Consider the following 27,871-nt stretch of genomic DNA (forward strand, 5'->3'; position numbering starts at 1 on the left):
GTTTTAATTTGTTGTTCCAAAAGCAATATTTACACCAAATACATAGCAAATACAAAAATATTTGGCAACACAAAATATTTGTAGTGGAAGTTGTATTCCATCAAACTAGTGGAAAAAGTAAGTTTCTCAATAACAGTTGCACAAGGTGTCAGTTTCCTACGATATTAATTAATTAATAAAAGAAAAATGTGCAAAAGTTTGGCCTAACATGATACTGGCGTTGTTTTATTACCAAACGTCGACATTAGTTTAATTCCTGTGTCGTAAAACGTATAAAAGAATTCTTTTAACTTTAGAAGCTGAAACATAACAAAGTTAATAGGCGGAACTGGGCTATAAATTGTTGCCTTTAATGAAAATGTACAAGAGTACGAGTTTAAAAATAATTGGAAATTAAATTATTGAAAAGTTCATTTGTGACAAGTTTCGAAGTATGGAGGAAATTGATAGTTTTAGGGCGTAGTATAACCATCTTAGCTTAATGTTTGCGCCATAAAAACTATATGTTTCTAAACGTTCTATAAAGTTAACATATTTGCGACGATAAGAGCGACAAAGTTGTAAAATGTTTGACCTTCTGGAAGAAAATATAAATGTCACTGGCTAATATAAACGCGGGAAAGTATTCGTACCTTTGAAGTTTTAATAAAAGTCGAACTATATGAAGAAAAGTCGCTTTTTACGAATCTAATATTTGAAAATTAAATGTTTTTATAAAACTTCAATTTGGAAAGTAGTAAACCGTTTATTGTCGCTATAAACAAAATATACTACATAAAGTTTAGTATCGTGTAAACATTTTTTCCCGAACTTTCCCTCAACTGCACATTCTTAAATAAGAAGACACCGCGTCTGCGGCAGAGATTTATCAATCGCAAAGTGCTTTATATGGAGGAGTTTAGTTTCGCGGCAAAATAACGTGTCAGCTTATACAAATACTAAAATGTGTGTTGTGTGTATTCCCGCTCTCGGCGGTCGGCTACTTCACCATTTAGTTAATTTTCAGTTCACGGTGCAGCATAGTTTTCACTTAAGCAGAGCTAAACCCCAATTGTTCGTGCTTTGAGTTGAATTGATCCCGATTTTATTTAAACATTTCCATCCAACTGTTTGACCCAATCAATACAGTGCCCGGATAAAAACAAAAACACGGAACGGATATATGCCACAATTATTGACAAAATCCGGTTATGCACGTTAATAAAAGAAAAAGGTGAATGCAATATCCGGCCTGGGCTTGTATTTGCGTTTGTTGATTTTTGGCGGATGCGCCGGCCCTGCACCGCTGCATACCGATAAGGGACGTACGAAGGGGTGAGACCTAGCGAATTTGTATTCCGGTCCCGGGGCCGGAGTAAGTCGTCTTGGTTGTCTCGCAGGAATTTGGAATGCGGCCAACATTTTTATTGACCGGTTTTAAAGACTCGCTCTAGGTAAACTCGATTGAAATTAATCCACATTCGTTGATTTTGCCACCGGGCCGAAATTTGAATACCGCGCCGAGTTATGACTATCGAATTTATATTAAATACCGCCGTAAAAGGAGACATTACGGCCGATAAAGGAGAATACCTCAATATCGTTTTATCGCCGTGGATCATACTAAAAAAATTATGCCTCGTAAAATTCTATAACTCGCCAAGAATGCTTTCTTATTCCACTTTAACTAGGACGGCTACGTGCCGCAAAAACCCAACTCGCGTTTGTTTGCCCACTAATTGCGAACTGCGAGCGATTTTAGGCAAACATTTAAAATCATATTGTGTTAGGTGCGCGTGTTGGTGTTTTTCTAGTCCGATTTGTTCCGCTCGGCTGGAGCCCGATGTGTGCTTTGATTAATTCGGTCCGTTCCATAAAATTCTGCATTTGACCAGACACTCGCATTTTTCTTCCATAAATTAGTTTCATTATAGCATATTTTATTCAAACTAATTAATTCGCTGCTTTGATCTGTGGAACCCCCTTTGAGCAAAAACGATTGTGCAATCATGGTTGTGATTATGTGTAATTCCCAGGCGTCAGTACAGGTCACTGCAAATAGATTGATGGTGTCCGGAAGGAGAGATGGCGCCGCGGTCTCCTCTTCGTGCCTAATTCCCGTCCACACATTAATAAATATGCGCGCCTCGCTGGGGTTTTGAGTTCGTGCGGGTTATGAATGCTTTGATATTTTTGTGCCCACACATCCTTAATTGAATTCAAATAAACCGACGCGGCCGCTAAATGCGATTTGCGTGTTTTAAAGCAACGAATTTTCCAACTGTGTAACAGAATTATGAAGGGATTTAGGCAAGGGTCTCGAAGATGAAACGGCCTAACTAATTACGCGGACGTAATCAAATTATCGGCTCGACGAGGACACGTTATAAATTTTTGAAACGATCGCGGCCGACGTTTAACCTGAAAGTCACCGAAATTGGGCAATTAGTCTTTGACGTAGGCACTTAATTATGTATATTACACGAATCGTCCGGCGGGGGAGGTGCTTTCGGACTTTTATCGCCGGATAATGTTGTGTTCGTGCCGGGGCTGCATTAACGACACGTGTAATTAGGGAAAATGGGTTTTTTGCCGAGGCGAGGATAATTTCTGTTTTAGTGTCGAATGCAGATTGATTATCCGCGTCGATAAAAATCATGCCATCGTTTCGCTTGTTACGAGCTTTTAATTCCTGCCGCGTGCTGTTAATTAAGAAAGAATCAAAGGTCGGCCGATAAAGTGAACGTTTGCGATTACCGCATTATGACAGTGCGGAAATTACGCGATTAATTAATGTGAGGAAACGGAAATGGGATAGACGTGAAGGGGAGGGAGATTGTTTCATTAGCCCCCTTTTGGAAAATTCGGCACATATGTTATATTTTATTCGTGTAGAGTGTTTGACAGCATTAGGCCGCTGATTGATCGATTGTGCCGAGAATACAAAAGTAGTTGCTTTAAAAAAGGTCGGTGACAAGGGTTTATACTCTTTAGATCATCAGTCTTCAGTGGCCTTTGTCGAGTAAGAAACTTTCTCTAACACATTTACAAATTGATCTGTTTTCATCTCGGAACGGCGGCATCGAACGGAAAAAAGGACATCAATGGGATGTCCTCTGAAACAAGGTCTCTTAAAGGGTCAAGCATATTACTCTGACGTGTCCAGGTTTAGGCCTGACGCGAAAAAATAATTTTTTTGGTGTTCTTTCACCAAAAATCCACCGACACATAATTATTCCCGATTCCACTTTCATTCACTCCCTTTATTACCTTTTTCCTCGCCTGCTGCCTGTTAACTTAATTTGAAAGACATCGAATAAAAGTTTTTCGCTGAAACAAGTGTTTGTGACTAATTGACGAGTTGCTCGATGGCCTTTCGAATTTCCTCTACAGTTGCAGGTTTAATAAATTTCATTTCGACTCTCTAAACGCAGGAGCAAAGCCCCCATTATTCAGAGTATGCGGATGTGAAAGAAATAAATAAAAGTTTCTTATGAGCCGAATAATGAGCAAAAAGCGGCGTATAAATCAAATTAAAATAAAACACAACGAAGAGGAATAGTGTGATTTACATTAGAAAGAAATAAGGAGAAAAGAATAAAATAATAGCGCTAGTTCCTAACCCATTTTTCCCGTTATCTCGGCCGATTTAAATTTATTTTCCATCCCTTTTAGCAAGCATCATTCTCGGAGCCGAGTAATTTTATTCTTGTTTTATCAGTTAGTATTTTTTGCGGACGTGATCAAGGGTTGCGTTATTAGGCATCAAATTATGCGGACGATGATGACTCGGCCGTTTCGGATAGGAAACCAATTACTTTCCCGTCTTGTTCGATCGTAGCGGAAGTGCTAATATTTTTTAATGTCTGGACGCGGGATCTTCGCAATTAAGAAATATTTCATTAGGGTGCTGGCGGTCTTATTATCCTGCTTTATGTTCAGAATTCCGTGCAGTTAACGCTTGAGTTTTTCGCAATGCCAGCGAAATTGTAAATGCAAATTCGACAATTTGTACTCATCTCAGTCTTCAAATAATACTGAACTATTTACATAGCGCAGGAATGGAGGTACGGAATTACTAAATATACATACGTCTTCCTGTGAACGGTTCCGCAGTGTAAACTGCCAACAAGACGTCTCGTTAACGTTTCATAGACGCGTCAACATAAAGAAAATTAATTAATTTCGGGACAGCCGCTATTCAAAAACGACCGCGCGCTAATCGAATCCCTCTTCTATTGACGAATCCGCGGCCTAATTTGATCCGCTGCTAGATAAGTCCGCGTTGATGGCCTCCGACCGTGCATAACACGGTTAGGATGTTGACGTTTAATGGAGAAAAGTGAATTACTTTGCGTCTTGCTTTTCTCAAGACGAGATACAACGCAGTCCTTGTCTCTTCCAGGATTGCATTAAGTTGGAAAAATTCCGCCAAGCTAATGTGCCGCCACAAAGAGCTCTATTAGGACCACCGATATTGATTCTGCGAGATGAATCAGCGGAGATTTTCGGGCCAAATGTAGCATCTCGTCGAAAAACTTTACAGAAAGCACAAACAGCATTCTAGTTCGATGTTTTATTATTCTATCAATTAATCATCGGGAATTTACGATTCGTTCCCGACTCCCTTTGTCTACTTTACAATCTGAGCCAATGTCAAATAATTGTTCCTTCTAGCGTTATTGATTGTGCCCTTTTTGGCTCGCGGATCACACACTTCGTTTCCAGCGAATTCGGCCCTAAAACCGGCATAATAATAAAAATTTAAATAAAGTCCGCCTATGCTCTATTAGAGTAGCGGATGGAGCGGCCGCAAATGTGTTTTTCTTTATAAATCCGGTCATTTCCGATCGAATTTCCATAACATCGCAAATTTTCAAGCGCCGTAAGAATTTACGACGGTATATTTTATTTTAAGCGCCTCTGGAGGCATCCACGCAACTGTAATTGTGATGATGATTGTCCGGGGTGGACGTTTTGATTGTCGGTCTGTCACCATGGTGTGGCGGTTCCATCTGGTGCCGGTGGTCGCCATATACGCTCGTCATACCATGTCGATACAACATATGGAGTGACAAATTGAGACCGCAACAAACCTGCTTACTCTACAGACGCGATTGTTATTTATGTGACGTGAATCGACTGGACTTTCAGCCTTTTCCCGGCTTTTTGAATATTTAACACTAAACGGACGATTCTTTGTCGCTTTCGTTCTGCTTTCCGCTCTCATCCATGATGGAACGGTTTTAAAATATTTCTGAAATTTTCACTTTGAAAACCAAGATGTTCCACTTGAATATTCAAACTACAAGGGACAGCGTTCAGCGCTACGTATTAAAATTTCAGAGCTAGTCAAAGCCAGACTTGGACTAGTGTCCTGGAGATGTCCCATTTTATCTTAATTAACTTCTTCCGAGGGCTGCTTTGCCAACTGTCACTCGTTCCAAAACCGACCGCGGCCGAAATTTTTATGATCTCAAGGCGTTCACGCAACAACCGGCATGTTTAAACAACTTAAAATTAACAGTAAACTCGAAAAATATAAAGGAACTCCCGCATTGAAAAAATAAGCAAATAGTTTCGCGCTGTGCTAAAAGTATCCGAAATTTCTTTAATGGTGTTACGATAAAACCCACTTGTAATACAGCTTTCATATTTTCTGCCTATAATAGTATTGAACTAATAAAAGTACTGAAAAATTGGCATACGTTTCTCATAACTTTACTCGATTAACTTTACCTTCACTAATTGCCCTTTGTTGTTTATTTGTTGTTGTGTTTTCTTTCGTTTTTGGATTTTGGTTTTGGATTTTGACGGCATTCATAAATTAAAATAAGCGACACATTACGTTCAATTTCATGGGTGACTTGATTAACAACCGTTTTAAAACACATTGTATAAAAGCTTAACGTTAAATTTTATGAAGTTAAAGTTAATTTCATGTGATGTCTCACAACTAGTTCTATTATTAGCAAAAAGTGAACATTTTTTGCAAGTGCGGAACAAGTGAAAAGTGAAAACTTATTCGGCAAGATTTTAAATTAAGACCAAATATGGTGGATGCGCCGGGTTAGTGCCGCAATCTAATCTGTTTCTCTAATTAAGTTGTGAAACTTTTCCAAATTTTGATCATCGTAGGATAAACATCCTTTTAACAGTGTTTTAGGGTTAGGCACTGTTTCTGGTATATATTGTATATCAGAAAAAATTTCAAATTTTGAATTCTATAATTTTGTAAAAAAGCAATTCCCTGAAATTTTATGTATCATTAAGGTCTCTCAATAAAACACAAAAACATTACTAGAGCCTAGTGTTTAATAGTTGCATAATAAATAAATTTATTCATGAAAACGAATAATAATAATCGATACTGTTTAAAGAATGAACGAGAGATAGCAAGGCTACATAAAGCACATAAATTTTTAAACGTCAAAATCACTGAAGAAATTGCGTATTGAAGAAGAAGAGTGCATTAATGACGTCTATAAATACATCTTTTTAGACAAAATCATTTATTAGAACTCATTTTACCGAAAAAAAATTAATTCTTCCAGTTCTAAGTTTGGAAGATGAATCCTAATCCCACAGTTTCATTTATCGATTCCGGTACTTCGTTTTTTAATAATTCTACATAATTTCTAGCATCTAACAAAGTTTTAAACGAGATTTTGTACAATGTTTAGTTCAGGAACAACACCAAACATACTTACAAACGTACTCTTAAAAATCTTATGCTGATTTTTTGTATACACGATAACTCACTCGATACAATCAATTTTTCCGCGCAAACGGAGGCTCTGAAACTATTTTTTAGTTTCAGAATAAATATTTAAATTAAATATTGTGCATTACATAGAATATTGTTCATTTTAGTTGAATATTTTACTGAATCTGATTTGAAAAGTTTTATTTGTTGTCGGAAAAACTCCCCACATTGTGCTTTGGTTGGGCAAGTAATGACCGAAGAATTTCCGTTAATTTGAAAAATCGCAATTGCAAGGGATCCGCGTGTCTGTAGCCGAACGCAATCTGTTAGCCGACTGTTAAATATATGGCCTATATTCTTCGTGGGCCTTAGATTTATTTTGGCAATTTGCTGTCAGGAGCCCGAACGTATTGCATAAAAGACCACCTCCGGCGCGGATTTTTCAGGTTTTTCTTTTTTGACGCAACCGCAGGAAAAAATCGCCCTCTTTTCAAGCCGTGTACTTGTCGGCCGAGCCAAAACTAATCTAAACTTGTCGAGAATATGTCCAGAGCAAACAGGAAAGACACTGACAAACTTAAACTTATCAAGAGGCCGCAAACTCCGTTTCGAATATTTCGCGTTGAGACCAAAGGACATTCGGTCCAGGCCTATCCATCGTCCTGGCCTGCCTCGATCAATAGCCTTCGCTGAACGCGATGCTCAACTGTCGCACTCCACAGCCCACTTCATTTCGCTCCACGGTACCGACCTGACTTATCTCGGGATTAGCCATTGTGTGTACCTTGGGCCCGACGGGGACATCGATTTTTCAGCCGCGGGACCAAAAACCAGGATTTAATTGAAATGAAAGGGTGTGGAGCGAAAGCGGGCTGAAAAGTGCGCTTTTTGCGAGTGTTGACCGGTCGCGTGACGGATTTGCATATAAAATATTAATAGAGGGTTACACAATTCAAGCCGGTTAACATGTGCTTTGCTCGCGAATGCACTCGTATTCGATTTGCATTAAAGTAATCTATTTCGCGTTTCATAGCCATTTGCATTAATTTACAGCGAATTAGAGTACTGTTGGCGTACGGCGTGCGTCGAGAGTACCCGGGATGAGACTCTACAGCAGAGGGTTAATATTTTATCCGCAGCTCTGACGAAAGCCCGTAATCCGGGCGTTTGCTCCGCACACACGCATACCTGCTATCAGCTGATTCACTAACGGAATCCGAGCACTTAGCGGAATGTGTTAAAGAATTCTACATTTACTCGGCTTCTTTTTACGGATTTTGCACAGCCGCAAGGAAATGGAATTATTTAGGCATTTCCAAGTTGCGGCGTTGACGCAATTACCGCCAAAACCTGGGCTGGGCGACCCGGGGCCACATAATTAAACCGAATTATTGCAAAATGTGACTCGAAAAATAAACGGCAAAATTTCCGTGGCATTTTAATATCCGAACCCTTCACCGATATGTTTTTGGACTTCCGACACCGGCGCTTTATCTTATCGGAGCTCGAGGGTAATTTGCGACAGACAAGGCAAAAAAGTTGGTCATACCGCCGCCATTTTCACCATTAAATCCGGCCGTCCCTCAGTATTAGATGCACTTTTCCCTCATCTCTATGCGAGCTTATTAAATTCATCTACATAAAAGCTTTCTCCTTGTTCTGAACCGGCGTTTCGCTTCTTTCTCTAATTCCCGATGTGAAGGTCAAGCCGGCTTCAATCTTAATAGTTCCAACATAAACTTCCACCAGTACACTCACATAAATTTGAGATATTTTAGGGGCTTAGTAAATTTACATGACTCGGATATTTGGCCGTAAAATATCGCAAATTCGCCCACCGACTAAACCCCTCAGGTCCCTTGAACCGTTTGAAATATAGAGATGTAGTAAGTGCGGTAGTTTGAATTTTTACATTTTCGGTTTGATCCAATTCTATGCGATCCGCGCGCGGAGCGATATATTATTCATAACCGAATTACTTCGCAGAAAAGGCTTTCCGCGACTTAATCCTTTAATTAATTAGTTAATAATGTCTAACAGCAGCTTTGTGAATCAAGTCGCATACCTACAGTTATTATCATATTCGGAGTTAGAATTATTATTTTAGGTAGGCTTTTACGAGGCGGTTCATGACTAAGACATAAAGCTTCGGGATAATCTCACATCTTTACGTGTTCAGCCGACGCCAGCGCTTCACGCCAGTTATCTAATTACCACTGGACGAGGTGCTCTTTAAACATTTTGCGAACTGGCTCAAAGAATATTATTCTCAGCCAAAACGGCCCGCAAAGGTGTGCTTTATTGCAAGACAATGCGCCATTCCAGAGGACCGGAAATTGACGGAAAGGGATTGAGTTATTCATCCCTTTCCTAAATAAAAAATGTTTGGAAGGGCAGAAATTCTCGCCGCTTGGTTGCATTCCAGGAACTTATGGCTAGAGTTCCTATATTGGGAGAGTTGGGACACTGAATGTCAATTTTCGAAATTTTGTTTCATATACGTCTATTGAAATGTGTAAAAAAACAAATAGATACAAATCAGTGGTGTTACACAGCAAATTTGGCAAAAAGTTAAATAAATTTGTCAAAAAATTAGAGAATTAAATTATTTTTGACTAGTTAAAATGTTTTCTCGAGCTAATTCGCCGACTTTTGAACTGAATGTATTCGCGTTTTAGGTAAATTATTGCACTTATATCGTTTGTGATGTTGATTTATTTAAAAAGTTTGTGTTAAAATATCTGCAAAAGACGGTCAGTACTTGGGGCCCTGGTGGCCCAGTGGTATAAGCGCCACTTACGACTGGGGAGGTCGGGTGTTCGCACCCGGATCAGGGTAACAATTTTTCTATGAAAAAAAGTGTAGAAAAGGTAAGTGAAACAACACGTAAGCAAAAATGGGAGATTGAGAGAACACATAGACGTATAAACGTAAAACGGAGCATAAAACTGACAGAAATAAGAAAATAATGCGGCAAAAGGCAAAAATACGTAAAGGCGCCAAATTGTAAACGTAAGAGCACATCCTAATAAAAGGAAAATACCTTTTGTTTTGAGAGAAAAAGAGATGAACGTAAAGGTGAAACATAACTTCAACTTTAGCGTTGAATCCTTAGACGACTTACTTCTTAAATTATAATAAAAATTAAACGAAAATATTTAATTTATCTCTAAAAATTTTTAGTTAACTAAGTTTGTATAGTAAAGTCCCGAAAAACATTGTTAATAAAAATCATGGCCACTGCGAATCCAGTAAGATTTGCGCACCTCCACTATTTTTGACTAGAAAATACACAAGTTTAGTGATTTTTGGAGAAATTGTGTCCATTTTCGGTCAAAAACGTGCTGAAACTTATAAAAAAGGTAAAAACAATTTTAAAATTGTAGAATCAACTTATACGCCCGGTATATTTTGATGAAATCTGAAGAAAAATTAGAGGATTAAATTGAAAAAAGTAAAAGAAAATGTTTGCTCGACCTATTCGTTGACTCTTGAACTGAAAGTATTTTCGTTTTAGGTGAATTATTGCAATTATATAGTTTGTAATATTGATTTATTTAAAAAAATTGTGTTAAAATATCTGCAAAAGTCTGTATTTATTAAAATGTTAAACACCGAGAGTGGAAATTTGGAATAGTAAAAAATGGTGGATGCGCCGGGATAATTAAATTGAAAAAAAGTGGAAGAAAATGTTTTCTCGAGCTAATTCGCCGACTTTTGAACTGAATGTATTTGCGTTTTAGGTGAATTATTGCAAGTAAATAGTTTGTAATGTTGATTTATTTAAAAAGTTTGTGTTAAAATATCTGCAAAAGTCGGTCAGTACTTGGGGCCCTGGTGGCTCAGTGGTATAAGCGCCACTCACGACGGGGGAGGTCGGGTGTTCGCACCCGGATCAGGGTGACAATTTTTCTATGAAAAAAAGTGTAGAAAAGGTAAGTGAAACAACACGTAAGCAAAAATAAGAGAATGAGAGAACACATAGACGTGTAAGCGTAAAGCAGAGCATAAAACTGACAGACATAAGAAAATAATGTGGCAAAAGGTAAAAGTACGTAAAGGCACCAAATTGTAAACGTAGGAGCACATCTTAATAAAGGGAAAACACCTTTTGTTTCGAGAGAAAAAGAGATAAACGTAAAGGTAAAACATAATTTCAAACTTTAGCGCTGAATCCTTAGATGACTTACTTCTTAAATTAAAATAAATATCGAAAAATTTACACTTTATTCACATAATACAAAACTGGCTCGGTTTGACGTTTAGTGTTCCAACTCTCCCAGTAAAGGAGCTCTACTTATGGCAAGCTCCTCGTAGCCAGCGAATTGTATTCTGTCAGCAGTCGAAAATCTGCGAATAACGATTGGCGAGCGGCACACAGAGTGGAGTCTATTCGTGGGCATAAAATCGAAATGTAATATGAGAGAACATGTTGCCGGGGAAAATATTTTTCTTATATTTGAAACACCTGTCTCTGTGCGGCGCAACACCTACACCGTTGCCGCAGCAACGTTTCGTCAGACAATTCACGAAATGGCGTCTGAATTTTTTCACTGGACTGGGATTTAAGTGTGGGGCGGATTGATGGCTCGGCTTTTATATCGTCGGAAGAGCAAATATTGCCATCGGACGAGATAATGAGAGGAGATGGCCTTATTAGATTCAGAACGCGCTGCTGTTTAAACCCGTGCCGTGCCGGAGACTGTTTAGCAGATAAAAAGATAGAGGAGAGTGGATAAGATGATTCTAAATGGAACATCGTGTCGTTGAATCTTCGCTCGGGGAGGTGATCCTTGCTTGTAGAGATCGATTGTACACATCCCCAGGGTCGCACCGCGCTTTAAAGCACAATTTTACTACTCCGACAAGAAGAATATTGAATTTTAAAACGGACGAGTCCGGTCCGATCCGGACGGGTTCATAAAGTGGGAGCGGAATCGGGGATCCGATAGATTCCGCGCACAATAAGTAAATTAATTTGACGCTTTTAAGGTTTGGAGTGGCAAAAACAAAGACCTTAATCTTTTAATAGTATTAACAATCCCTTTTCGAAACGGCACAAAGTAATTGAAGTTTGCCATTGAAAAGCGTTAATTTATTATTTAGGAAAAACGCGCGCGCGCTCGCCAAACCCACAGAAATGCTCCGACGGCTTATTTTGCATTTTAATTGTTGTTTCGGAAATATTTGACGCTGGATCTTATAAACTTCACCGAAATTTATTTACATATTGTGATGGATCCATTATTAATTCTGAGTAGCCGGTTTGCTTAAAAAGTCCATTTCGTTACGTGATTTGAATAAAAATAAAAAGCTCTCTATAGATCTCATAAAATATTAATGGAATTCTGTTGTTCCAGGTAAGTCCGCATAATATCCCGAGGGGGGCGCAGATGATGTCTCGAAAAACCAGCGACGTCTCAGGTAAACCCGCGATAACGACGCTCTTCGACTGACGTCAGCTTTTTATCAACAGCCAAATTACCAAAGTGTCAAGTCGCGATTCTTTCACCAGAGCGTTCTTCTTTAAAACTTTAAAGCGTTATAAACCCGGAATGCCACTGAATTACATACAGGTGCATTACCGGCTCTGTTGGCGATTTTGTAGGTTTATTCCTGTAATTAGTTGTTTATTGCCTGGAGTTATGGCGCTGATTTACCGATCAATACAACTAGGATACTCTCGTTTACTACGACCATACACAGGGTGTTAAGGAATGGCTTAGCGCATTTCGTATGTGAATCTGTCATGATCAGACGAGTTAGAACCCTTTATCACTTTTCCAAAAAGTGCGTACTTTCTTCAGAAATTTTTATTAACCCACCTGTTGACAGCCATTGTATGGCTGTTGGTAGTTTATTTGCAGTTATTTCTTTCATTAAACATAATTTACCATTGCTGTTTTGTTAATATTATTAAAATTTTCGCTAATTTTTATAATTCTAGATCTTTAATTTCAGAACGACTTTTTGCATTTTTGATTTATATAAATTTATATAAATTTTCGCTAAACTATTCCCTAACACGCTGTATTATTAGATCGGATTTTCTTCATGCGCCACATTAGCGAGCCTACAAAGTAGTACTGCCTTTGGGTTGAACCTAAATCCACAGTCGAATCTGACGCGGAAAAAATCAAATCCCTTAGAGTTAGGTAAATCTCGGGAACCGAATCCAATATTTCGGATCTAATAAAATTCCCAATAAAATTTGACCACGCTCGGATTTTTAATTTTTTTTTCTGAGATTTTCGACTTTCGAAAAAATCTGGAGCATCCGAGCTCTATATTCGGTTCAGATTCGAACCTAGATTGTTACTCGGTTTGGGATAAGTTTAGAATCGGAACATTTTCGGCATGAAAATGTCCAATTGCTGCTTTCGCAGGTCGACGTAAACAGCGGCGTTTAAACTGACGTTTCGGTCCTTTTTAAGAGGCACTACAATTTAATTATCCCGACAGCTGCCACCTTAAAATGGCCGCCATTACGGATAATTATTTCGAGAAACGTTCGTTGTAGGTCGTTAGAAAGCCGGTGCTGCTCCTTGTCCCGCATCTGACAAGACGATACATCATGAAGCGCGCGATTCTTCACGAAAAGTGGAACGTGACAACCCCTTGAATTATTTAGACGTACGATGTGGAATTTTCCATTTCGACCAAGGAGTGAATAATTTAGGCAAAAATTGCATGCGCAATGGCTGGATCCAATTACGTGAAATTTTAATTAAAGTTCGCTTTGGATGTGTCAATTTGTTTTAATGCGATGCAAATGCATGTGTTTGTTGTTAAGTTTTTTGTGATTTTGCGGAAAAATATTTGTTTTTCCGTCCGGAAGCGTTTTAATTAGCTAATTTCTGGCCGGTGTTTGCTTAATTTCGGTGAGTTATTGACTTAAACGGTCACTGTCCGAAAAATCAGACGGCGCAACTTCGCCATATCGCCGAAATTGCTGAAATGTTTTATTTAGTTAGCGTGCACGTAAAACCTTCACCCCGACGAGTAAACAGCGGCAGATCATTGTGTTTTAGTTGCGCACTCTCCTCCAGACTCTGCAAATAGTAGAATTATGCGAGTTGGTGTGTAACTTGCTAATTTCGGTCTTTAAACCGTCGAGTACTTTTATTAGGTTAAGTAGGGCCGTTCCCAATTTCAACCTTATAAAGTAAATTAGCAAAGTTTGCGTCAATTTCGATAACAACTTACTAACTGTTTACCGCAAGACCCATCCGTGCAGCGGGGGAATCCCCAAACTCTATTAGCGAATGGTATTACGTATGCCATGCTCAATGTGCCTTCACATGAGGGCGAAATTATCTGGGATTGTGGCGGTGGCACCACAGGTTGCAACGTCAAAAGCGCACCGACAATGCCACACTCAAATTCCTACATTAATCTAACTTCGTCCCGGCGGAATGCGCTCGTAAATAGTCGTAATTGTGCACGATTTCCCAGGGCTGCGCTAAAAACCCACCGTCAACAGGAAAAATTCCAATTAGAGGCCCCGGCTCGTCTAGGTTTTGATCATTCGGACTTGGGCCGACTTTGAAGCGATCAATTTTACATGCTTGAAAAATTGAAACAAACGGACCGTCCTTTCGAGGAAAAAACCGGAATCGGCCTTTGGTCCGAACTTTCCGAACGAATACTTTTTTCCAGCGTCCGTCCGCTCATTGGCTTGTTTGTTAAGAAATGAAGGAAAAAAGACGAACTTGTAGCCATGGCTACACATGGGAATTTAAAAGAGGGACAAGAAAGAGACCAACGCCCATTTGGGACTTTATTTATTGTAAACTGGGAATCTCGCAAAATGTTTGCATGGGAATCGGACAAAATTGGCACGAAACCTGGATAATTTTTCCGAGGGAATGAAAAATCCGAATTAATTCGAGCGAGAAGAGGAACTCCTCGACATTTTTTAAATCCGGGAGAATTACGAAACAAAATTAAATTTCTCTAGAAGGCCCGACGGCCAACATCCAGTACTCATGTTAATTTAATATTCTGGCGCGAAATTAAGATAAATCTCCTCGTCTGCACAACGGATTGGTATTTAAAACACCCGAACGCTGGAATATTTAATTCTTCGATGGCTCCAACGAGGCTTAGACTTCCATTAGCGCCCGAATGGCGCTTACAAATGAAGATCCGGATTTATCTTCATATTTCCACGGCGACGTTACGACGCGGTCTCCAGACGGCAGCGCTCCCTCCGGAGGAACATTACTTGGTCTTTTTATGCTCGCTCACATCCGAGGTCGACGGAGATGCATCGCGGCACCTTGGGGAGTCCGCGCCTCCCTCGGGAGCCAAGACGATCAAAAAAGCAGCCTCCACTCCATCGGCGATAATCCGCGGTTTAGCGGCGCCGATTAACCCATCGAATCTGGCCGCTGGTAAACAACTAATTGTCAGTTGAGAAGGGTAATCCCCGATAGATTACGCACAAAGATTCTGCGATCGTACGACCATCATGTGTGTTTCGCCTAAATCCATATTTATGAAAACCGCTCCAGCCGAGCTACGGGTAATTCGATCCCATCTAAGGACGGATTAATTGCCAATAACCCAAGAAGCGCCTTATCGTTCCGTGCAGCCGACATCTTGCACCTACTCCGGGGCACACATGGAACTAATTAACTTAAGTGGCCCAGATGTTACTTTCAATATAATTGCGATTATGCACAAGTACAAGCCGCGCGGTTTATAAAATCCAATTAGCGCCTCAGACGCACAAAGCAAAACCCAAAATGAAAACTCTTTTGGCCAAACAACCGACAAGAGGGATGGTATCAAAAATACAAGTACTGAATTGCTTCGCTTTGATTTATGTCGCGACTTTTCAACAAAATTATATCTTATAAAAGAAATATTGCTTTTATAGAACAATAAAGATGGATGAAATGTAGCAAAAGTCCAAAAACATAAATAACTGCTGGAACATAAAAGTACGCAATATATAATTTTAAACGGAATCCTTCTGTCTGGTTTACCACTTTTCATTTAGTTTTAACACGTGCAGTAATAAAAATTGTCCCGCAACAACTTTTTAGCTCAGATTAACCTCAGTTAAATTTTATCTTTGTTAGTTGCTAGCGTAGAGCGTATCCGATTGACGTTGGTACGTTTAACTGTGGTTTGAATTTATCTCTCTGTTAAATATGTTTCCAGAAACTGGGCCTTGGCCATTTTCTGATTTTCTATACATTTTTTTTCAACAGTTGGTAATTTATGTGACATGACGTATTTTAAAGAGCCTAAAATAATTACAGATTATTTATATTTTTTACCAGATGATTTTCAAGAAATTTCACATATTTATCAAAGACCTTCAGGTGGTGTTTTAATAGTTGTTAAAAATGTATATTATTTAATTAATGGATATAATGGTCAATGTATTAAAAATTTAGGAATACCAAAAGGAAAAAGAATTGATGCAATATTTAGAACTTATTCTGGAAAAACATATATTTTATGATAAAGTATGTATTAAAAAAAAAAAAGAAATAGTGTTATGGATTTGATAATATTTCGAATTCATTAGTAAAACCTGATAAATTTGACTTGACAGATTTCGGATTTAAATGCGGTTTTATTGCTCACACAATAAAACTAATTAATCATCTGTAATCATTTTCATATGATTTTTTTCTAATAAATTATGGATATAATTAACTGTAATTATGAAAACTCTCACTCTTATTTTTAACTGTTGAAGAAAAATTTTATTTTGGTACTTTCAATATTCATTGTCCCAATACATTTAGGTGTTTTGGAACAACCGAAAATTTTATTAAATGAATTGGTTTAATATCGTTTCTTATTTAATTCATTTCCCACAAATATTTTATTTAAAAACCAAAAGATTATTTGAATAATAACCAATGCGCCCCTCTTTCTATCATCTCTTCTCCACGCCTGCGTAGCCGCAGTTAAATACGATCGATGAACTCAACGTTGTTTGTCGTGTCTGCTCGTGTCCGCCATTGTAAGCAGTATGACTTCTAAAGAAGCATTATTAGGAGATTATCCGAATTTTGGAGTATGTTTTAATACATATGTGTCTGTTTGTCTGAAAAGAAAATAGAGAACGCCAAGAACTTTTCTTACGCAGCTGCTAGAAAGATGTGACTATACATGATGTCCTACAAGTGAAACGAAATTATAAACCATCATGTGCATGGAGAGTCTTTTACAAAATGAGAGATCGAACTCTCCATTTTGTTCAAATAGGTAAAAGCGGCAAGAATTTCATCATTCCGTTGCCGGACAACGACGAAGAATTAAAAAAACTGCAATAGTTTAGCAGAGTATGTTCCAATTCGTTGTGTATGTCCTGTGCAGGATTTTACAGAGGTGTCTATGAATTTCTACAACATAAAATTATAATTTGATAGTTTTTTTAGTTTTTGTTATTATAATAACTATAAAGAATAAAGTAAATGTATTATATATGTACGTTTGTTTGCTTGGAAAAGTTTATATCCCTAAATTTAAAAGAGAATATTATCTACTGGGTGTTTAAAATAAAAAGGCCGCGAAATACGCAGGAGATAGACAACGAGTATCTGTAAGAAAAATATGTAAACAGTAGAACTGTACAAGACGAGCTCCAATCCCCACCATTATTTTATCCACTGTGCAACCGCCTTTCTTTCAGACAACCTGTACAATTCAATTTAAAATAAAAAAAATACTTTTTTAATGTTATTCTTGATAAAGAAGAATATGAATTATTAAAGAAAATATCTCGTGAATGAGAAATAATATCACACAAACAAGGTGTTCCTGATAATTGTTTAAACAATAATAATCTTATAATACATACATCAGTTTGAAAGTAAGATGTGAGTTTATCACACGTCAATTAAAAAAAAAATTAGAGAGATGTTGAGCTGTATTCTTTTTTTATTGCCTGGTTTCTAAATAAATTGATATTTTTTATTTTTTCAGACTTCTTTGACCACAAGAATCAAAATAAATTATAATATCATTTAGAATTATTTAATCAATTAGAATCTTTTCATTCTGTTTCGATTTTCATTATAATAAGGTATGGAATTTCAATCTTTCTTTTCATTTCTTAGAAAAACTTTTCTATACATTGGAACCATAAAAAATATTAAGCAACTAAAAGTGAACAACCAAAAATGAATAGATATCAGCAGTTCATCTATTGTTTGTGTTATTCAATAAACCTTAATGGGCTGTTTTTCAAACTCAATAAACTTCAACGACTAAAACTTGAAAATCGACTCATTTTAAAAAAAATGATGTTTTTGGAAAATCTGAGTTAGAAGTTAGGGGTTAAAAATCAGGGTAAAAAGTCAAATTCAACTTTGTTTTTGATGGTATAAATATAGGTTTTTGTTGAAAAAAAAAATAGAAAATAAGGAAATGACCAAGAAAACTAGTCATAATTAAAAAAAATAAAATGAAAATTAATGAATTGAAATTTCTTGTTCAAACTTCGGCGCTTATGAGTCAAATTAATTGCGGAATCTGTGAAAGGATGAAAGTATTTATGTTTTCTTGATCATTTGAAGACCAGCCCAAAAGCGGGAGTTGGGGTTTACGGCTGTTCGGATTTTTGTCGTTCGTTGTGGCGCCGAGTGAAAGTAGATGTTTCAGGTTTGCGGATCTCATTAGAAGGAGAGGGTAAGAGGCAAAGTATAAAATATGTGGTCCTCAAGTATTTCAATAGACTTTCCACTATGCGGAGTATGCGTCAATACGGCGTAATGTGAATTGACGTCAAGTCTGGCAGGAGATAAAGCTATAGAAGTCGGGCCTGGGTGTACATAACAAATATTACCATTTTCTATTGTACACGTGAATAATTTACGTGCGCAATATTTTTTCGTGGCGTCATTTTGGAAATTTCGACGTACAACTTTTTGAGTACGGCAATATTTCATGGCGTGGGAGACGACAAGTTTCATTGTTTGAATAATTTATCTTATGCAGAGCGAACACTATTAATTATTGTTTAGTATTTGTGTGGAACTTTGACAATTTTAATCGCGCAAAGCTTTTAAGAACAGACGACGCAAAACCAGGCCCTGGAACAAAGCAGCAGGTATTGCAACTTTCCAAAAGTAAATATATCAAATACGTAAGCCGCCATAAATTGCCGCCAAGTTATCGCGTTTGAATCGAACGTGTTTCATTGCAGTCTCGAAATCAAGTCGCCCGTTAAAACCTTTGCTTATTCATGCTACGGGGACGAGAAGATGGATAGGAGCCCGTCGTCCTGAAAAAATTATGACAAATTGTTTGTATTTAAACTCGGCCGAGTTATATTTCATGTTTGAGTTTCGATTCGGAGACGATTAATCAATCCGGTTATTCAAACATCACGCGACCTATTCAGGCCGGTTTTTCCGTTTTTCCGGTTAATCACAGGAATGAATTTCGCTGTCGACGAATGGTAATTGGTGCGGGAGTAATCCCGACGAAAAATTTTTGCAAACGTCTTGGGGAAAATTAAATTTTACCTCCCGCTACACAGCGCACATCTCCCTCATATTGTTTCCCAGCATAAATTCGGAAGAAAATTGCAATGCTACACCGCCAAAAAATGCCTCAGCCGTAAAGTGTGTCTCCGAGTAATGAGAAAACTTGCATGTGCAGGCTTTAAACAAACTTGGGAGTTATGCCGGCCAAGAGCGTTTCTGTTAACCGATTTCTGGTGGCGACAGAGTATTGCATTTCGAGCCGGGGAAGTAATTGACATTCGAAATTACGGCACGTATTCGGCTCTCAGATATTCTAATTGCATCAGAGACTTTTTTCGCCTAACTACGAATGCAAATTGAGTTACTTCTCAGACTTGCTAAACGAGTCAACAACATTGTAATAAAATTGTAAGGAGTGGATGACTTGGAAGATGGAAGTCTAAGAGAAAGCAACCGCTCGAAACCGTTCCAACCTGGTCAAGTCGGGATTGCAAGAGAACAAAAAATTGCTTCCATTTCTTGCACGTCAAGCTCGTACGTAAAGTGCTTGAGGTTCCTTGGCAATTATTATTTTACGAGTGGTCTTCAAAGTGCGCATAAACCGTGATAGAAAGTTGTGAGTCGTTATAAGTTCCACTCATAAATACCATAAATAATAGATACTTCGCTCCGTGTTTAAACTTTTATGGCTAGTTAAAGTGTCACCGATTCACGTCGGTTTAAATCGGGCGGTTTTGATTAGTGATATTCCTCTCTCTCTTGACCAGGGAGTAAGGAACGAAGTCTTAAATTCCATTTTACGACAGTACGTTTGAAATAAACGCCTTGGAATGGCCGTTTCATCGAAATAGCGAATCTGTTTTCGCCGTTTCTGTACGATTTCAAAGCTTTCATATTCCAATAAGCTGCAATAAATACGATTCGATGCAAATAAACATGTTTACGCTGCACGGAACCATCTGTAAACATATACGTAGCACTGTTTTTCCTCCACATTCCGCTAAGGAACGCGACTGTGACAGGTCGCAACTTTCGTCTAATGGAACGATCGATAACTTCATTACTGGCGAGTATACTCAGAAATTACACGCTGTATTCATCGTCTTGTATGGGGATATATCGTTAAGTTAACGCTAGACGAGACCTCTGGCGCCCTAACTTCAAACAATCGCCGAGCTTTACGATAATTTTTGATTGTCCCTTTTTCCGCTGATATTAGCGAAAGTTAGATTGAATTTCGCAACCGGATGTACGTATGTGCCAAATGAACACGGAACTGATGAGGGATTAAAGTTATCTGTGCATCCGGTGCAAGTTTCATTGCAGTCAACACAAAAGCTTATTAAAGCAGACAATCTTCTGACAGCGCTGATTGAAAAACGCTCGCTCGACGAAGATATCACTCGAAATTAGCGGAAATTGCATGTGTCCGGAAAAGGCTTATCTTGTGTGTGACTCGTTTTGATATTTTATTAATTCCGGCCGACAGACCGGAAACCCGATGAATTATTAAACCGGCTCTGCGTAACAGCGGCCACTTTTTCGCTAATGGCCGAGACTGACAACTTTACTCAAATTTTCAGACGGGTCGGAATCAATTAGTAGTGTGTTGTTATTGCTCGGACTGTTAATGCGGTTCGGCCATGCCATTAGATTAATTGCCATGGAATTACAACTAATGTATCGAATTGCCAGGGAGGGTGTTTATTGGAATTCCGAACTTTTCGGAACGAGGGAGGGATTTTTCTTCACAATTAAAGGCCCGGTGTTACACTGCCAACATCAAACACAAAATAACCGACAATTTAAACAACTACCTGGATTACAACGCAAAAAACTCCACGGAATGTACAAGTTCATTCGCACAACAAACTTCCAAACATTAAATTCAATTACAAGTTTTCAGATGCGCTTTCGACGCCATAACACCACGCGATTAAAATCGGGACAAACTGCAAGCATACTTGTGACACTTCGAGCTCAAATATGCATTTCTTGGCAATGGCACATTATCCCGGCGCATCCACCATTTTTTACTTTTCCAAATTTTCACTCTCGGTGTTAACATTTTAATAAATACAGATTTTGCAGATATTTTTACACACTTTTTTTTAAATAAATCAATATTACAAACGATATAATTGCAATAATTCACCTAAAACGAAAATACTTTCAGTTCAAGAGTCAACGAATTGGGTCGAGAAAACATTTTCTTTTACTTTTATCAATTTAATTCTCTAATTTTTCACCGGATTTCATCAAAAAATACCGGGCGTATAAGTTGATTCTACAATTTTAAAATTGTTTTTACCTTTTTTTTTGACTTTCTGCACGTTTTTGACCGAAAATGGACATGATTTTTCCAAAAAACACCAAATGTGTGTATTTTCTAGTCAAAAATAGTGGACGTGCGCAAATCCTACAGGATTTGCAGTGCCCATAACTTTTATTAACAATGTTTTTCGGGATTTTACTGTACAAACTCAGTTAACTAAAAATTTTTAGAGATAAATAAAATATTTTCGTTTAATTTTTTTTTGTAATTTAAGAAGAAAGTCATCTAAGGATTCAGTGCTAAAGTTTGAAGTTATATTTCATCTTTATGTTCATCTCTTTTTCTCTCAAAACAAAAGGTATTTTTCCTTTATTAGGATGTGCTCTTACGTTTACAATTCGGCGCCTTTACGTACTTTTACCTTTTGCCGCATTATTTTCTTATTTCTGTCAGTTTTCTGCTCTGCTTTACGTTTATACGTCTATCTGTTCTTTCAATCTCTTATTTTTACTTACGAGTTGTTTCACTTACCTTTTCTACACTTTTTTTCATAGAAAAATTGTCACCCTGATCCGGGTGCGAACACCCGACTTCCCCCGCCGTAAGCGGCGCTTATACCGCGGGGCCATTACCAGGCCCCAGGTACTGACCGTCTTTTGCAAATATTTTAACACAAACTTTTTAAATAAATCAACATTACAAACTATATAATTGCAATAATTCACCTAAAACCCAAATATATTCAGTTCAAAAGTCGACGAATTAGGTCGAGAAAACATTTTCTTCCTTTTTTTCAAATCAATTTAATTCTCTAATTTAATTAATTAATTCTACAATTAACAATTCTCCCAATACAGGAACTCTAGGTAAAATTAGAATTCGAACGCTGCAATTTCAGTACTTAATTTTAGACATGCGAGCAGCGTTTTAAATTCAAAAAATGTGTGTTGGGAAATGTTTACAACCTTCCACACAAATGCAGTTCGGATATTTTGCATTTTAATTACGAAAAAACTGAAAAATGTAATTTGCAAATAGTTAGTTAAAGTGCAGAAAAATAATGGTGTCTAGCTTTCACGTCTTAATTAATTCAGCGCTTACAAGATCGACACGAGTGCCACATCAGCAATGAAAGAGTTTTTCTGATGACCGAGTACAAAAACTCGAAACTTTTCCAAACTCTCAGCTCGATGAAACTCTTAATAACAGAATGCTTAAAACTATTAGAAACTTAATAAAGTTTTGAACACGGAAAAAGTTGGTGTCTAATTGTTGAGTTGACGGACGGTCTGGTTCGTTGTTGAATAAGGTGTCAATAGAATTAGGGAGGGACGCCGTTTCTTTCGCAAACTATTTCCCTTAGAAAAAGCGTCGTTTACCCGTCGCCATTGTAGTTTCCTTTCGCATTCAATCTATCGGTGACTATTTCATTGAATGTGGAGATTCCTGCTATAAACTGGAAATGGGTGTATCATGTAAACTAGGCCATCGGCTTAAGAGCATCACTTAATCAAGCTCCCTGGGCTTGAATAGAGGTGGCCCAGCCCGAAGGCTGATTACGTCGCCGTCGACTACCAAGACTCGAACAATCAGCGTTTGGGTCAGCGGGTCGCCTGCTGCCTCCTTTCATCCACGATAGTAAAATATTCACAGGACGACAACACTTATGCGTGCGGGTCGCCCATTGTATTTACCAGCCGATGCAGAATTATAATGGATTTCTGCACATTATCACAAAGGGACAATGGTTATCGTCCATCTCGGCTATCGCGTTTTTTAAATCAACGAAATTAAGACGATCTCGGGACAATGCGGGACGGTCGCTGCCGGATTACTTGCTTTTTCACCTATTAATGGCTTCCCGACTCGAGACTCGTTTCCCCTTCAAACGACATCTTTTATCTAGATGTCATTTCCACGGCAATATCGTGTATTTGGGATAAAAGACTCGGGGAAATTCTTTACCAACACTTCTTCTGAGTCTGATGTCGGACTCAATGCGGTTTTTAGTCCCTTCCCAAATGAATTACGGGCCGAAAAAATCAATCAGGCGTCCGACCTAATCAAATAAGGCCGGATGTATGACCACAATGCATGAAAAGTTCCCAGTTCTGCTTTTATTTATCAATATCGAGTAAATAGCAAGTCGGGGGAAATGTCGTTCAATTTGTCTTGACTTTGCGTCCAATTTAAAATTTTCCAAGTCTCATTTGGGAAACCGCTGGTCTGGAAGATCTCTTATCATTTCTCGGCGCATCGATTCCCACAAGACGTAATTTTTCCTCATTTGTTTCCCGTAAAATTTTATTAGAGCGTGTCAGGTGCGCGATCACATATCCGCTCCTTCACACGTGTGGCGTCCAAAATCCGTGCAAAAAGCCAATCTCTTTGACGACGTCGTGCGTCGGGTCGGACTTTCTTGCTTCGTTTAGCAGCCGCCTCTTTTAATTCGCGGCTGTTTACATAATTTCGCCTCGAGTGTCGAGAGATAACGCATGTCTGAGATCATAAAATGACTCAATTTGCGTCATTCCGCCGCGGAACGACATTAGGAGGCAGTTATTTCGAGCCAAACCGTCTTTGAACTTGTCGGCTGATCTCGTTACGGCCTCGCAAAAATTGCAAATTGGATTTTGGGCTGAGCAGAGCGCGAATTTGTTTAAAATAAAGCCGCCGCCGGGAGTTCGCTCCAGGTAGTCCGAAAGCGCCACTAATTGAAAAATTCGGCGAGGGCGGACCCAATTAATGCGCACTTGCTCTTTCGAAGCCGAGCGATAATCCAAATGAAGGCAAGTGGACGTTCTGAGATGCCCCGGATACTAGAGAAGAAATGCCGAAAGAATGGGAGTGGAGAGGTCGGCTCCTCTAGGCCGGGTATTGTTATTCCGTCGACGAGCGAAGCCGTAAGGAGATCATCCTCGCTGAAGAGCTTGTGATAAACGAGGCGATAGCGCCGCGACGGCCACCTTGACAATCGCACGCCCACCCTTAATCAAATCTCCCTTGGCCGGCCAAGAAAATCCCGGCGATTTTTCCCCGAACGAAATTTTCGCCCCGAATACATACATTTTAATGAGGAACGACGGCGCTTCCGCGACGCAATTTCTTAATTTTTAATTAAAACCGGAACGTATTTTGCGAGTAAACTGATCCTGATGGGTAAATTGCTCCTCGTTGTGTGCTAGGAAAACTCCCATCATCGGACCTGTTGAGTTTGCTTGGCGCAAAAATGACTAATTAATAGGACGGGATGAAGGCCTGGATTTCTGCTTTTTCCCGCTGACACTCTAATTCTGCAGATTATTGTCTAGTTTACGTGTTGCGTCGTGTTATTTTCAAATTGGGACGACCACAAACGCTGCAAATTTCACTTTTTTCACGCGCGACTCCAGCGCTTTCGGCCAGTTTCTCCGCTAATTCCGCTCGGAATTAATTTACGTCTGCACACGAGAATCAAAAATCGAAACATTTGAAACAAAGTTGGACGTTTTAAAAAAAGTTATTTTTAACAATTTTGCCCGCAACGCCAATATCAATTGCAAAAGCGTTTCATTGTTCGTTTTATTTTACGATGAAACGAATTGTACACTGGTAAAAAGTATTATTCCAGAACGTACATCGCTCTCAGCAATGGATGTGTAAAGCAAATTTTTACATTCAAGAGACTCCCACGCTCGTAATTTCCAAAGTTGAAAGTTTCAGTTGTAGTTTAATTAGTAAACACAATCACAAACATACCAATATTGAAAAAATTAGAGAGTGTTTTGAGGCCTCTACACAAGCACTTGAGTAGAACAAAAAGCTATTTTAAATAATTTTATTGCGTGAGAGCTGGTTGTAACATAAATACCATCTGAGAATGGCGAAAGCGTTTTATTGTCCGTTTTATTTTACGAAGAGGCGAACGTTAGATAAATAAAAAATATTATCCCGGCGCATCCACCATTTTTAACTTGAGCTTTATTTCTAAGTAAATTTATTTGATGTTTTGCGGTTGTTCTGAAGACGATAAATTCTCGTCGTTTCACCTATTATGTGGGAGCTTTTGATTGGTGCTAATAAAGAGGCGGTAAAGAATAATTTGATGTCGCCGGTTGTAAATTTGTCGAAATGTGAATCAGGGCCGGAGATGGCCATTTGGGCAATATCGGCTATAATTTCTTGTTTACACCGCCGTCGCTTTTCCAGCCGAGGCCAAATCGGCTTTATCGCCTCCCTTAATTAACGTAATATTTCAGCGAGGTGGCTTCAGGTGTTGCGAATAGATAAAATTGTTGATGTTTTTCATGATTACGCCTCTATTGTTCACTTTTAATTAAGCGCCGAGTTCCGGGAGACGGCGAAAGAAACGTACACGAAAATCAACAATTCGGTACTTAATAATAATCTGAATGGGGTCGACGTGAACGCGATTATCTCGGTCTTAACCGCTGCCTCACCTTGGGCTCGTCTGGATCTAAAAATGATCAAGGATTCGCATTCCGAAAGCAATTAAGCCCCGAACGCTTTGAGGAGTTCGCGAGCTCCGATAAATCCACGAGAGCCAACTTTAGACTTTAATCAAATAAGTAACCTGGCTTTGTCGCGGGCCTGCACAGGTGCTCCGCGCCACTGAAATACATTCGCAACACTGTCTGCCGCGATAAAACGCGTGATAAATAACATAAAGCACTCGCACTCCTTCTTCCCTTTTGATGAATCGCTAACGAGTGATTAATTTTTCCACAAGGAACTACAACCTCCATCAAATTGCAACTCTCCCGGCGCATCCACCATTTGTTGCTATTTGTAATTTGTTGAATTTATTTTATCGATATCGGAGTTTGCTTCGTGTGATGGAATCCGGCTGATTTTCCTTGTCCTGTCGGTCTGTCTATAGATTTGATTTTTCGTTGCTCGGGGCTTGTCCTCCTGGAGACTATCACTCATGTCTTGCAGGTTTATTTGTCACGGTATCACCAGCAGGTATAATTTAACTTTGTCTGTGTCAAGACATCCGAAAACAATTTCCCGAGATGCGAGCTTTAATGGAATCGGCTGTAGTTCAGTAATGGCAGCGACAGGAGAAATCACATTTTCTATCACTCGCAGATCACAAATCTTAACACTGTTTTCGATTGACATGTTGGTTCGGCAACGTGACTCAGAGAATGATCGAATATCCGACGTCAAAAAGATCGAATATCCCCGGGGGAAATCGCCACAATAACCGCCACACGCGACTTATTAAAACTATATAAAGCGAGACAGAGGCAACCGGACGTTATTACGTACTTATAATCAGTAACCGGAAGCGGAAATCGCATCGAAGAGTCAATCAGCCGATCTGTAAACAATTACAATGATTATTGTTTGGTGTGTTCGTTATCGCCGACCGAACGGGCGGCCATCGCGCCCCGATAATCGCGCTGTTTATCGTACAGGGACCACAGCATCGGCTCGCACTGTCGTCGCATGATTGAACACAAATAATCATAAACTGACACGGAGCCGCCAGCGGCCACTTTACCCCCATCCTCCCCACGTTACATCTGTTCCAGAAATTGGAATTATTTTTGCAAGATTGAAAGTAGAATTATTAAAGCCTCTAAGACAGGCTGAAAGCACTTCGAGTTACTGCTTTGATTTGGAGTTCCTCATTATGTTGAGCAGATCTGGCAGTTTCAGATACTGCCACTTTGAAATACACCTTTACGACTGAAATGTTGAAGAAACAGGGGCGCAATGATCAAAGGATCTCTAATAATAGTAATAACGTAATAATACGTTTTTTGCACACGCCCTCCGAAATTGTTACCTTGGGAGCTACTCCTTATGTATTTTTAAGTTAAAATGGATCCATTAAATACGATAAACTCCCTTGCATATCTACATTATTGCGCTTCACTTTATTTCATGTTTTAGAGCAAAATCAACCAATTGGATTAGTAATGTGTAATACAGAATGTTTATTAATGCCTCTGGATCAAGTTAACTATGAAAATCAAATTTGATATGCCCTTGCGTTTAAATACGTAATTTGTGCATGCCGTCGGGCGCAGAATTTAGCTCCTTCTTTAAATATTTACCAGCTGTAAAATTATAAATTTACTGCAAATAATAATTCAAAAGGTTTCACTATAAATTGTCTTATTGAATCGATTCAATATTTTATTAATTCCATTAAAAATCATTCTGACAGGTGCTAAGGTAACAGTTTTCCATGATTAATAACCAATTTTAAATAAAGAATTTACGACAGTGTTTAATTAAAATTTCCAAGCACACACCTTCCATTTGACACGGTCTGAGTGAAGATTAATTTTGAGGCTAGGCTAGCAACAATTTTTTTAAGAGTTTTTTGCTCAAACACTATCACTTAAACATCGTTTATTGATATTTAAATAATTACTCAAATTGTTACAAAGAATTGTAGAAAAATTCTGAAAAAATTCACTTCGTCACATAGTGAAA

General features: G+C 38.6%; 1 protein-coding gene and 1 long non-coding RNA gene across 4 annotated transcripts in view; one reads left to right on the plus strand and one right to left on the minus strand.

The window, feature by feature from the left end:
• mmd (mind-meld) overlaps positions 1–27,871 on the plus strand; it is a 161,461-nt gene that overhangs the window by 7,858 nt on the left and 125,732 nt on the right. The gene's annotated exons all lie outside the window — the stretch shown is intronic.
• Positions 64–5,832, minus strand: LOC135265304 (uncharacterized). Its single transcript, XR_010332906.1, has 3 exons — positions 5,719–5,832; positions 209–299; positions 64–156 (listed from the first exon to the last, which is right to left on the minus strand). It is a non-coding gene; the product is annotated as an uncharacterized LOC135265304 (long non-coding RNA).

Source organism: Tribolium castaneum, chromosome 2 (genome assembly GCF_031307605.1).
Source record: "Tribolium castaneum strain GA2 chromosome 2, icTriCast1.1, whole genome shotgun sequence".
NCBI lineage: Eukaryota > Metazoa > Arthropoda > Insecta > Coleoptera > Tenebrionidae > Tribolium > Tribolium castaneum.